The 14,364-nt window shown below is 35.0% G+C and overlaps 1 protein-coding gene across 2 annotated transcripts in view; it reads right to left on the minus strand.

Annotated features, from left to right (window-relative positions):
* Window positions 1-14,364, minus strand: part of AFG1L (AFG1 like ATPase) — a 226,118-nt gene that overhangs the window by 72,687 nt on the left and 139,067 nt on the right. The window lies entirely within an intron of this gene.

The raw sequence follows: 14,364 nt of genomic DNA on the forward strand, positions 1-14,364 counted from the left end.
AGAAGTAGGAAATTGTAAAGAACAAGAACGCCTCTGTCAACTTGGTCAAGACCTTAGGTACTGTTAGTAGACTGGTTTCCTGATAAGACTTAATTTGGATGATCTAAGCTACCAATTTGTAACTTAAATAGTTATGTGCCAGGGTGGGGAGCACATCAGAATTGATGAAGTCGCATCCTTACGCTATCAAATGGAAACTTTTGAGACATAGGATGCTACATAGAGTTTATGTGTTTTCTGCTTGTTGTAATAGAAGATGCCTCACTGCCCTTTATATATGTTTAACCATATAAATATTATATATAAATGTTTAATCATGGTTATCTTTATATTTTATAAAACTGTCACAAAAGAATAAAAATAACTATAGCCACCATTTATTGAGCACATAATTTTACAACCTTTAAAGATAGGATTATTGGCCTTGATTTACCAATGAAGTACTTAAAATTCAGAAAGAGCAAATATTTTGCTCTACTTGTCTAGAGTTATTTGGCTCTTAGGGGGCAGAGACTAAACTCAGGTCTGCAGACCATGCACTGCATGTATCTTCTATATTCAGAAAAAGACACAGAACAAAATTCACACAGTTCAATAATTCAACCACCCTTAAATATTCTGGCCATTATGATTTTTGAAATAACATGATACTAACTCAATATGTCCAAACAACATCCAGTAAAATTCCCAGAGTACCCCACATTAACGCCACATGATTTGTTGTCACTTATTTATTTACAACCTACTGTGCTCTGGAGGGTACATGTGGCTTCTTTTAAAAAATCACCTTACTCTTTGTATATTTAATTTCACCATTTAATTTTCAATGTTATCTAATACACAAGTGTAAATTGACAAAACCTAATGAGCTTTAATTACACAGAACTGTTGACCCAGAAATCCCAATTCTAGGATCCTATCCTTCAAAAACGTTAACTCCTTTGACTAAAAATGCATTTGTAAACAGGTTTTTTAAAGCATTATTTGAAAAGAAATATAGTAAACCTAAGTATCCAAAAATAACAGATTAGTTTAAAAATACTAATGACAAAAGGTATAAAAGCTATTAAAAAAAAAAAACGGTATAAAAAAGCACAAGGTTTCTGCCTGGCCCAGAGATTTTTAAAGGGGTTTGATCAGGTAAGGGAGTACAGTGGTCTGCAGCCATTAGTAGAAATACAAAGCAGCCATTAAAAAAAAAAAAAAAAAAAAAAGAGCTGGAGTTATATCTGTTATAAAAAGCTCTCCGGGATATCTTGAAGGTATAAAAAAGCACAAGTCAGATTAAGGCATAACTATTACTCCATTAATTTACAACAAAACTATATGCATAGGTATATACAGAGATCTGTATACATATAAATGTACAGAAAAATGCTTGAAAGATACAGATTTTCTTTCAGCTTTATTGGGATATAAATGACATAACATTTGTAAGGTTAAGGTGTACAACTGATAAACTTAACATACTGCAAAATGATTATCTATCATTTTGCAATATGTACCCTATCACCTCACACAATTACCATATCTTTTTTTATGACCTAACTTAGCAATTTTCAAGCATATAACACAGTATTGTTAACTGTATTCACCATGCTGTGCATTAGATCCCAAAAACTTAATCATTTACAACCAAAAGCTTGTACCCATCTCTCCATTTCCTTCACTCCCCAGCTCCCAGCAACAACCAATCTACTCTCTCTGTCTCTATTAGTTCAGCTTTTTTATATTCCACATATAAGTGATATCAAATGGTATCTGTTTTTCTCTGACTTATTTCACTTAGAGTAATGCCCTCAAGGCCCATCTATTTTGTCACAAATGGCAGTGTTTCCTTCTCATGGCTGTAGAATATTCCATTGTATGTGTGTGTGTGTATATAGACACACCACATCTTTATCCATTCTTCCATTGATGGACACTTAGTTTGTTTCTACACCTTGGCTATTGTGAATAATGCTGCAAAGAACACAGAAGTGCAGATGTCTGTTCAAGATAATGATTACATTTCCTTTGCATATATACTCAGAAGTGGAATTGTTGAATCATAGGCTAGCTCTACTTTTAATGTTTTTGAGGAACTTCAGTACTGTTTTCCCTAGGGGCAGCATCAATTTATAGTCTCACAAATAGAGCACAAGGGTTTCTTTTTCTCTATATCCTTCCCAACACTTATCTCTTGTGATTTTGAGGGTAGCCATTCTAACAGACTGAGGTGACATCTCTTTGTGGTTTTGATTTACATTTTCCTGATGATTAGTTATGCTGAACATCTTTTCATGCACATATGACCATTTGTAGGTCTTCTTTTGAAAAATGTCTATATGGTTCCTCTGCCCATTTGTTGGAGCCCCCTACTATTATTGTGCTGTTTGTGTATTTCTCTCTTTAGACCTGTTAGTATTTTCTTAATAAACTTAGGTCCTCTGATACTGGGTGCACCTATGATTGTTATGCCTTCTTAATAAATTGATCCCTTTATTATTATACAGTAGTGCTCTTTGATTCATTGCAGTTTTTAACTTAAAGTCTATCTTCTCTCTTTTCTGATTTAAGTATAGCTATCCCTGCACACTTTTGGTCTCTACTTCCATGGAATATCTTTTTTTCATTCCTTAACTTTGAGCCCACATATCCTTAAAGCTATGTGTCCTTATAGGCAGTACAGAGTTAGGAATTCCTTTTTTGTTTTTAATCTATCCAGACAATCCATGCCTTTTGATTAGAGAATTTAACCCACTTATATTTAGAGTAATTATCAATAGGTAAGGACTTACAAAGGCCATCTTACGTTTTACTCTGGTTGTTTCCTTGTTCCTTTCTTTCTCTCTTGCTGCCTTCCTCTGTGAACAGCTAATTTTCCATAGTGGTAGGCTTTGATTCCCTTCTCTTTATTTTTAGTGTATCTACTGCAGCCTTTTTTTTGTGGTTACCACATAAACTACCTTATGAATATAACAGTATATTTTACACTTACAACAACCTCAATCTCATACAAAAACTCTACCCTTCTACTACCCTTTTTTGTTTTTGATGTCACAATTTAGCCATTTTCATATTGTGTATTCATCAATAAATTATTATAGCTATAGTTATTTTTAATACTCTTGTTCTTTAACCTTTATACTTGATTTAAGTAGCTAACGCACCACCAAGTTACAAAATTAGACTATTCTGAATTTGACTATACTTTACTAGTGTATTGTATATTTTCATATTTTCATGTTACTAATTACTGTTCTTTCATTTCAGTTTGATGAACTTCTTATAAAGTAGGTCTAGTGATGATGAACTCGTTTGACTTTTGTTTGTCTGAATAAGTCTTTGCTATCCTTTATTTCTGAAGAATAACTTTACTGAATAGAGTAGTCTTGATTGGCAGGGTTTTTGTGGTTTTTTTTTTTTTTATTTTAAGTTATATTTGAATATATCATCCTAACCTCTTCTGGCCTGTAAGGTTTCTTCTGAAAAATCTGATAGTCTTATAGTGTGCTAGTAACAAGTTTCTTTTCTCCTGTTGCTTTTAAGATTCACTGTCTCTGACTTTTGAGTTTTATTATAATGTACCTTGGAAAAAAATTCTTTGAGGTTTTTGGATGACCTATAAGTTTTATGAACTTGGATATCCAAATCTCTCCCCAGATTTGGGAAGTTCTCTGCCATTATTTTTTTAAATACACTTTCTCCCCCCTTTCCCGCTCTTCTCTTTCTGGAACCCCAATAATTTAGATTGTTTCTTCCGAAGGTATCTCGTAGTTTATGTAAATTTTCTTCATTCTTTTTGAACCTTTTTTCTTTGTTCTTCTCTGACTGGATAATTTTAAAGTTCCTGTCTTTAATCTCACTGATTCTTTCTTCCACTTGATCAAGTCTAATGTTGATTGCCTTCTATTGCTTTTATTTTTTTTTTTATTTCATTAATTGTATTCCTCAGTTTCAGAATTTCCATTTGGTTCTTTTTAAGATTTCTCTTTGTTAAATTTATCATGGTGTTCATATATGGTTTTCCTGATTTTTTGGCACTATTTTTGTGTGTTTTCCTATAGACATTAAGTTTCTTTAAAACAGCTATTTTGAATTCTTTATGGGGTAAATCCCAAAAGCCCATGTCTTTGGGATCAGTTATTGGGAAAAAACTGTGATTCCACGATTTTTCATATTCTTTGAACTTTTGTACTATTGTCTTCACATCTGAAGTAGCAGCCCTCCTCCTGTTTTTACTAATAACTTTCAGGAAAGAAATACCTTCCATCAGCCAGCTAGGGATTTGGGGACTTTCTCAGACCTTCTATGAATATATGTGCTCCACAATTATTGCTCTTTCTTGAATTCTTATGCTTAAATGCTTTCTCTCAATCCTGCAATATCCTGAGTCTAATAACCTTCCTTTTATTTTCCAAAAGGGAGCACTTAAGCTCAAGTTTGTAATCTCTCCCTTGTGTGCAGATTCTGGCTGGCTTTCTGAACATGCTCACTAGCCATCTGCCAAAGCTCATTCTTATCACAGCCACTGGGAGCATATACAGGGCATCAGCCATGAAGTGAGGGTGTGTGTGGGTGTGTGGGTGTCCGCACACGCACATATGTGTGATAATGCAGAGCACGGGAGATGCCCTTGAGCCAACAGAGGATCTGGGCAAGGTTCCCCAGCAGCTTGTGAGCAGGCTTCTTGATATGTGTGAAGCAATCCATAGGATCCACCTCTCTTTAATGCCTTCCAAGAGAGTGCTCCTCTCCTAGCCTCTTCCTGCCCTCCAGCCATGCAGCTCACGATTTATTACTCTGGATGGGGCAAAAGAGAAATGAGCCTCAGGCAGCATCCCACATAGCTGGGGAAGCAGGGTGATCACTCACTTCCTCTTACGATCCCCTATAGGAGAAATCACAGGCCAAGAAGTTCTCTCTTGGCCCTAACCTGTGCTGCCTTGGGGGAAGGGTGATGCAGGTAAAATCAAACTGTTCCTCTTACCTTCTCCAATGTGTCCAAACCCAGGTTTTGTTTGTTTTTTGCTCCAACAGTATGTTGGAACTCTTCTACTAGAAACCTGGATATCTACAAAGGCTCTCTCATCCTTGGGTGACTGTTTTAAGATCCGGTTTCCAGGGACTCCCAGACCACAACTGAGAGAAGCTAGTGCTGCTTCACAGACCACTGCAAGGTCACACCCAGGACGAGGTCTATATTCCTATTACCTGACACATGGGTAGGCAAGCCTCCTCCCAGGTGCCCTGTCATATGATGGTAAATCCAACACCACCTATAAAGTCATTTTTGTCTGTGAATAGATGCCAAATTATTGTTGGTTGGTGGGGGGGAGGTGGTGGGACCATGAATAAGAGATGTCTTATTCGAAGTGCCTGGGTGGATCAGTGGGTTAAAGCCTCTGCCTTCGGCTCAGGTCGTGGTCCCAGGGTCCTGAGATCTAGCCCTGCATGGGGCTCTCTGCTCAGCAGGGAGCCTGCTTCCCCCCGCCCCTGCCTGCCTCTCTGCCTACTTGTGATCTCTCTCTGTCAAATAAATAAATAAAAATCTTTAAAAAAAAAAAAAGATGTCTTATTCAATCCTGATACTGATGTCACTCCGCTACATTAAATTTTTAACAGCAGCTACTCCTGAGGAGGGAAGCAAGAATGAAATAGGAGTGGAGGAGGGGAGGAAATGGGGAGAGGGGAGAGTAGTGAAGGCGGGGGCATTTGATATTTAGTAAATAGACACTTATGTGGCATTCAGATTTTTAAATATAGCATGTATTCATTTCTCTCTCATGAAATCTTATAAAAGGAAAGATCCTAGAGAACTCCATGGATCGTCCCAGAATAGTGGTATATGGAAAAATCTGATAGCTGTGTTATTGAAATTATAGCCATTATACATTTCCAGCTCTGTCATGACCAACAGAACTTTAATTAATATTCCATTTCTTCTCCCACTGTTTACTTTATCCAAGAAAACCAGAGTCCTCATTCCTGAGGTTAAAAAAAAAAAAAAAAGAAAAAGAAAAAAGAAAAATACAAAAATGACATCACAGACTGGAAAGAAGTTGATGTATATGCCTTTTGAAAATCTTTTTTATAACCATACTACCAACCCATACTGTGGCACCTGTAAGCTTTCTTTTCCTCCCACAAAAAGGAACTGTGCAATCTACCCTCAGGCCAAAGGGAACTTCCCACTACATCTGCAGCTCTGCAAAATGTATTTTTTGAAAATCCAGTAAATTTTACTTGCAAGTTTTTTCCTTCTTTCATACAAATAATCAGGGCTAAGCAATAACTTCTCTATCTTAAAAAAAATAAAACCATATAAATACACGAAGTACATAATACATGTGATTCATTTATACTGTAATCACAACTTCTAGAATGATAAAAACTGAATCTAAAAATATTTAGCTTAAAAAATGATTTTCAGAGACCTTGTTAAGACTTTTAGCATCCAGGATAGCATTTTAGAAATATTCTCAACTCTGGTTCTGCTCTTCCTGCCTTGTATTTGCTCGGCTTTTTGCCACTTCACTGTTCATTAGCACTTTTATTGAAAGATGAAAGAGGAAGAGATAGAAGATGAATTCAGTCAATCTTGTAACTTATTCTAATCTCTGATAAAAGATCTGAAGAATACATTTTAAGCTATTAGCTAAAACAAGGTTGAACACGCTATATTTATCATTGTGTACAAATAAAGGTAGATTAATAAAGTAGATTATACTTTTATAAAAGAAAAAGAATTCTTTGTTCATAAAAGCAGATGAGAATATAATTAATTCTACCCAAAGACAAGATTACAACATGTAAATATAACAAATATATAATGTTAAAGACACATACACATGTGCACACACATATTGAGCAACACGGTTTGCGGAAAGAATGCTGAGTAAAAAAGCAGGAAACCTGGGCTCTAGGTTTGGCTCTGCCACTAGCCAGGCAATCTTAGACATGAGCCTCAACTGCTCAGACCGTATAAAGTGATGGTATAAATATTTCTAAGGATGCTTCAACATAGTCCTTGCTCCATATTTCTCAGCTCTCACTATTCATAACTTAGTGCTACATCAGGTGTCTTCTCCCATATACACTGAAACTATATTTTGCTTTCTCCCTCTGCCCTCGCCTTTCCCTTCTAAGCCTTGTCCAGCTTTCTCAAGAAAATTTTCACTTAATTCCAATTAGAGCAAAACAAAACCATAAGCATGACTATTAAAGAGAGATGGCAGGGATACACCTAAGTGAAGAAAACAAAAGGCCTAACAAACAAACAAAGGTTCAGTTTCACCAACCTCTGAAATTTGCAGATACATACAGGAGTCCATTCAGAATTCACATAAATTTCCATTTCATTCACTCATCCCCCACAATCACCAGCATTATAGAAAGCAGAAAAATTATTTAAAATTTGTGGGCCTATCACTGTTTTTTTTTAGTATATGTGCTGCCGAAGCGAGCACTCTATCACTGTTTTTTAAATAATTCTTAGCACTGTAATCTTCTAACACACAGTAAATCACTCCTAACTCATTCTATATTGAAGTATAATACTTTTCCTATACTATAATTATTTGCTGGTGTGCCTATTTGCTCTACTAGAACATCCTGATCTCCTTGATGGCAGGATTCATTTCAGGACAGCTTCATCACAGGAGCTAAGCACTTAATAAATGCATATTGAAATATGAATATTGTTTTTCTTTTATTTTATCTTACAAAGGTATAGTATTTGAGCTACTTGGGCAATTAAGCTTTCATAGATAGCTAGTCTAGGACTGCAACACCACACTTAGAAAATGTTTGGGGGAGAAATTTCTCATAATTCAAAAAAATAATAATTTATAAGTCAACTTCTGAAACAATCTTTTTGAAAATTTATAGCACTATATATCAGGGTCTTAGGAATCTTGCAGTCCAATCCCATCATTTACAGATGAAAAAAATGTAAACTCAAGTGGACTCAAGAGACTTGCCCAAAGTCAGAAAAAGAGCTAGGCTTAGAAAGAACTGCCTCCTTAAACCATGGTTCCTCTGCTGTATCATGGACACCACAAAAATATGTGTGAAATGACTGTATGGCTTCTTCTTGCTTGCAGCTGTTAAGAATTTTAAAAGATTTTTATGGCAGAATTTAATCAGCTAATCAACCATAACTTTATAATATATGAATCCTAATGATCATTACTGACTGAGAAATACACTATAAGAACATTCACATGTCTTCAGAGACAGATTACAAAGTGCACATTTATTAAAAAAAAAAAAAACAAGCCGAACACTACTGAAAGTACATTCCAATTGCCCATTAAGAAGCTCTTTCTATTAACTCTAATTTTAGGGCCAATCTACATTTTTGTTATTTATTTTATGTTTGTATATTCAGAGAGGATACTGTCTCAATAAGCTATATAATATTTAACGTGAACTTGAAAATGGGAAGTGTAGATACAGTCAACAGTAAAAGAATAGACACAGTATTTTGTACCAAGCACCCCTAATATGCTATCATTTTGAGAGAGAAAAGCTAAATTCACTAAAGCAGAAAAAGGTTTCTTGGATATCTTGAAGCCTCAAAAACTTGGCCAACTATTGTTCAGCAGCACACAGTTTGTGTCTTCATGCTCAGATGTTGTTGAAACAGCAGACTTAAAAGAAATAATGTCAATGAATCCTACCAAGCACTATACATGACCTCTGGGGTAATTAGCAATCATTCAAAAGCAACAAGACTAAAATGTTCTATTCTTTATTACTGTCAGCTCTTATCTTGATCAGCATTTTAATAAAGATGCTTCGTTTCTAAGACAGTTTCATGAATCAGTCATAATTACATTCTGACATGCAGTGAATAGTAAAGCAAAACTAAATATCACTTCATCAACCTTTCTAACCTTTATGCAAGTATTAACTGTAAATAATTTTTACACAATCCTACAACAGAAAATCTGCATATTTCTTAGCTTTGTACATACTTTACCCCAAATGAATTTCCTGTGACCTATACCTGAAAAACACAATCAGCCATAATTATCCAGTTTTGTGAGATGTTCAGGTGTTGCCTTTCAGAGTTCAAATCAACTTCAAGTATAAAAGGCTACTTTATTCTACAAATGGCACAATATGCAAAATGGGTTAAGTAGCCAAAAGCATCTCAGAGCATTGTGGCTTGAAAGAAGTCTATCCAGAATCAAAACGTCAGAACAAAAATACGCTAAAGCAAAGTGACACTTATAAAAATAGATTCATAGATTACACATTAACACATGGATCTTGATGACTACTGCAGAAAGTCTTATCATGAAAATATGTTAAAAGAAGAATGTTAATTAGAAGGAAATCTGAGCAGTTAAAGGGTAGACTTTTTTTTTAATGTGACACCTAACAGTTTATGGAAGAGGACAGAAACTTATCAGAAATATAAACTTACTTAGAAATACTACTCTGCTATGGAGGATAATAATGCAAACTCTTTTAACAGCAGTAACTCCCCTCCCCCCATTCATGATTTACTTTAGAGTTTTGAAATAGTTAACTTCTCTTTTTTGGTGAAGACTTTTAAAAATATTTTTGATAGTCAAGGTGAACATAATTCAACTATCAGAATAAACTGATACTGCATTTTAGGTGACTTATTGTTTCAGGTTCTTAGAAGATTCCAAAATAAATGCAATGTTTCTCGAGAATAATTCCTGTCTTCTCAGTACTAGATACGGAATATCTGCACACAGCTAGGTTCCCAAACCTATATTTTCACAATGTCCCTCAAATAAGTAAAGTTTACAGGAAATCTACCAAGAGATATTTTTAACCAAGCTGATTTTTTAAAAGTGAACTATAGTGAAAAAAGAACATATTTACCATTTTACTTTGTGTGATTGCAATTTGAAAAATAAGTTCCTTCTAAAACCAATCTAAAATCATTCTCTATATGTTTTCTTATACGTTTTATTATAAAACGACCTTCCTAGAATGTTACCAGTCTGAGGCGAAAAGGCGCTAGCATCTTTCCCATATGGAACTAAAAACACAAAAATGTATTAAAAAAAAAAAAGCCACACAAAAATGTATGTCTTTTATATGATAATTTTTGTTTAACTCTTCTATTTAGCGTTCTGCATCATTATTCCTTCCTCTTATTGGAAGTGCAAGCAAAGAAGGGAAAAGAAGTGTTGATTTAAGAAAACAGATTTCCCAGAAAGAAAAAAACTGTGATTAAGATTTAAACAAAAGCTAAAGATGGCTTCCTCCGAGCACTGATGAGGTCCGCTACCTCATTACTAACAACTGAAAACTTGTGATGCATTTTGTTTCAAGAGAATCCAAAAGTCCTTGCTATAAAGCAGACAGGGGGGTGCAGAGTCCATTCACTCTTTCTGTGTCACGACCATTATGTAAGAAGTATAAAACACTGCCTTTATGCTGCCAAGCCACAATGACTCTTCCTACATCAAAGGATTTTCACCACCAGGGTTTTTTCTTCAAAATTTATTCAAGCTAAGGGCAGAGAGACAACAATTCATACACGCTAATTACGTCTAATTATCTACTCCCTTTTCTGACCAGCTTCGGCCAGTGTTATTTGCTATCTGGATTTCTCACAACCTCCCTTTGCCCTGTCCATCCAGCCCAACAGTGAAGGCTTTGAAGAAAACAGTTGTGGCTTTTTTGAGTTTTCTCAATATAAAGTTCAAGCAAATTAAATAATTATTCTGTTAGTTTTGACACATTTATGCGTTAAATATGAGGACCTCTTGGTTAATTTGGCAAATTCCTCACATCTCTCCATGGTTGGAATCATAGTAACACCCTCTCGTATAGGAGCTTCTCCTCATGCTTTCTTTTCATGATCTAAATGAAATGTTTATTGGATTAAAGTTCTTCTCTGCAGACCTCCATGGTGGCCTATGACAAAGAGCTTAAAAGTTCTATTAATTGGCTTGAGTTTTCAGGGAGGGGAAAGGGAGAATTTGATTTCACATTACATCACTAGCCAAGAAAATTGCCACGTGTAATTAAACTAATTTATCTCATGAGTCAAAGAAACAGCTAATTCATATTTAAGACACACTTCCTTTCAACCATTCTCACCATTAAAGAACTGATTTCTTCTAATTTAACCAAAAATAACTATTTATTATTCTAAGAGAATTCAAGACATAACAGTACATATTTTATATATAATACACATAAGCAATAGTCCTATTTGATGCAAACATATCATTTTTATATTTTATATATTACCTAAATACAAATGTATAATTTATACATTTCATGGAAAGTCTTTGTTTTCATTTTATGTAAGAATATTACAGAAAATACAAAGCATACACTCAAAATGACTTTTCCATACACCCTGACTAGTAGAAAGTGTACATTCTGGTATGAAGACAGACAAGAATTACATTTTAAATCCACACTACAACAAATTTATCCTAGATATCTATTCATTTCAAGGACACAGCACAAAACCACCACCACAAATAAAGTTTAATGCCTGTTACAAGAGCCAATTTGCTTAAATATATTTTCTCAAATACATATGGAATAGGCTTATGAAAATAGATTTCCTTCATTTCTTTAGCCTAACATGGCAAAATACAGGAATGTTCCGCAAGTCAGTCACTTTTGTTTCTTAAAACATTAAATACTAAAGTTCAAATGAACACTTTAGTAGTTTGTGGGGTAAGTCAGAACTCTTTTCAATTCCAGACTACTAGTTTCCTATATCTTCTTTCTTCCGATTTTAAGTGATAAAAAGTTAACTCATAAATAAAGATATTACATCGCCCTAATGAAGGGTTAATCCTTGCTACACTGACTCAGGTGACAACACAGTGGAGGTTTGTCAGTGGGGCTGACAATGACCTCAAAGGCTGCTTCTGATTATTTAGCCATCTGAAAGCTCCAGTATTGCAAGTTATAATGAACAAACTGACAAATCAATTTCAATAGTAACATGAAAACTGCGGCAGGAAGAAATGGCAAATATATATTTAGTAAGTTCATAAATCCCAATGCAGGTAGTGGGCAGTCTGAGCATTAAAGTGTCTTACCTAAGGGTTATAAACAATTTTTCTAAAGTTTATAACTAGACATCACATAGGACATAGTCTCAGAGTTTACTGTGCATACAAGATTTCTTAGGGAAAAAAAATTTCTCAGGAAACAAAACCAAAAGCTAATACATGGCTTTTTGTGTAAGTTTTAGAAAAAGGATGCATAACAACTGAGAGACATTAACAACCAAGTAGAAGAAATGGAGTTATTACCTGAATATTAAACAAATACTATAAAAACAGTAATAATAACAAAGCTATTACTACTTCAGATTATAAAGTGTTTTTATGTGTTGCATATTTATACCCAACAAATGTTAAACCAAATCAGATTATGTTTTCCAAATGGACAACTCTTTATCAAGAAAACAGAAATTCATATTTATAAGACTTAATGCAGTATCTTCTTTTTCTATTTCACCACCTAACATTCGTCAAAGAGAAAATGATACTGTAGAATGCCTTGCTGACCAGCTTACAGTGTGATTTGTGATATTTATGACCAGCTTACAGTGTGATTTTGGTAACCTATTAATTACCTAATTCATTTAATTTAATTTAATTTTTAACTCCTTTAATTTTAAATAGAAGATTTTGAATTTAATAAAGAAAATAGTTTGTTAAAGTGTTAGTGTGAATTAAAGTTGAAATACCATATTACTGATAATAGGATCTATCACTATGTGGCAAAACACTACGTAAAATATTGCATGGGGACATTTCCCATGGGGGGATTATTTTAGATCTGTCCATACTGTGAAACTGATTAAGAAAATCATAAAGTGGGGCGCCTGGGTGGCTCAGTGGGTTAAGCCGCTGCCTTCCGCTCAGGTCATGATCTCAGGGTCATGGGATCGAGCCCCGCATCGGGCTCTCTGCTCAGCGGGGAGCCTGCTTCCTCCTCTCTCTCTGCCTGCCTCTCTGCCTACTTGTGATCTCTCTCTCTCTCTGCCTGCCTCTCTGCCTGCTTGTGATCTCTCTGTCAAATAAATAAATAAAATCTTAAAAAGAAAATCATAAAGTGGTGTCTGGCTGGTTCAGCCGGTGGAGCATGAGACTCTCGATCTTGGGATTGTTCATTTCAGTCCCATGTTAGGTGTAGAGATTACTTAAAAATGAATCTTAAAAAAAAAAAAAAAAAGAAAAAAAAATCATAAAAAGGGATGCCTGACTGGCTCAGTGGGTAGAGCATGCAACTTTTGATCTCAGGGTTGTTATTTCGAGCCCCATGTTGGATGTAGAGATTAACTTAAAAATAAGCCGCTGCCTTCAGCTCGGGTCATGATCTTGGGGTCCTGGGATTGAGTCCCGCATCAGGCTCTCTGCTCAGCAGGGAGCCCGCTTCCTTCTCTCTCTGCCTGCCTCTCTGCCTACTTGTGATCTCTCTCTGTCAAATAAATAAATAAAATCTTTAAAAAAAAAAATAAAGTCTTTTAAAAAATCATAAAATGTTTTAAAAAATTCTCCATCTGAATTTTGGAATTCTCCAAAATTTTGGAATTCTCTAAAATTCAGATGGGGAATTTTTTTAAACTCTAATATTATGATTAGCATTTATTTCTTAAAGGGCTCATTATGGAATGCATCAGACACAATAGTTTATTTAAGTGTGATGGAGTAGAGAGACAGATTTTTACCCAAATATACAATAGCTGTTCAAAATACCATGGATTGCTGGAATTTGGTCAGATGAGAAGAGCAGTGCTTGCCAGGCAATCTATGTATCAAGAAAGCCAATAATAATAGTCCAGTTGAAATTAACCTAAGAAATTATTTTTCTGTTCAAAATACCAATTGGTCCTCTTTTCCCTTCAACCACATGATTTTAAATAAAGTTTACAATGGGACGAGATTATGTTCAATGTATATTATACAATGACTACACTTTTAAGATGTTATTTTCTTAAATGTGTAAAAGTGAAGATATTTCCAAGAAAGTTGATCCTAACAAAACTGGTATTTCTCAACTTACCAAATTATTTGAAACTGATACCGAACCACCCTCTTACCTTTTGGTTCCCCAAGCTTCATCCCTTCTATCAACCATATATAGCAAGTTCTTAAAATGCCACTTTCTGCAAGACCTACAAATGTAATGAATCTATGTGGGACACATGCTTCCTATCACATAAAACAAGTCGTATTTTACAGAAAAGAAGTGCTATATACATATGTTCATTTATTTTTTTAAGATTTTATTTATTTATTTGACAGACAGAGATCACAAGTAGGCAGAGAAGCAGGCGGAGAGAGAGGAGGAAGCAGGCTCCCCGCTGAGCAGAGAGCCCGATGCGGGACTCGATCCCAGGACCCTGGG

The sequence above is a fragment of the Neovison vison genome, chromosome 1 (assembly GCF_020171115.1).
Source record: "Neovison vison isolate M4711 chromosome 1, ASM_NN_V1, whole genome shotgun sequence".
Taxonomy (NCBI): domain Eukaryota; kingdom Metazoa; phylum Chordata; class Mammalia; order Carnivora; family Mustelidae; genus Neogale; species Neogale vison.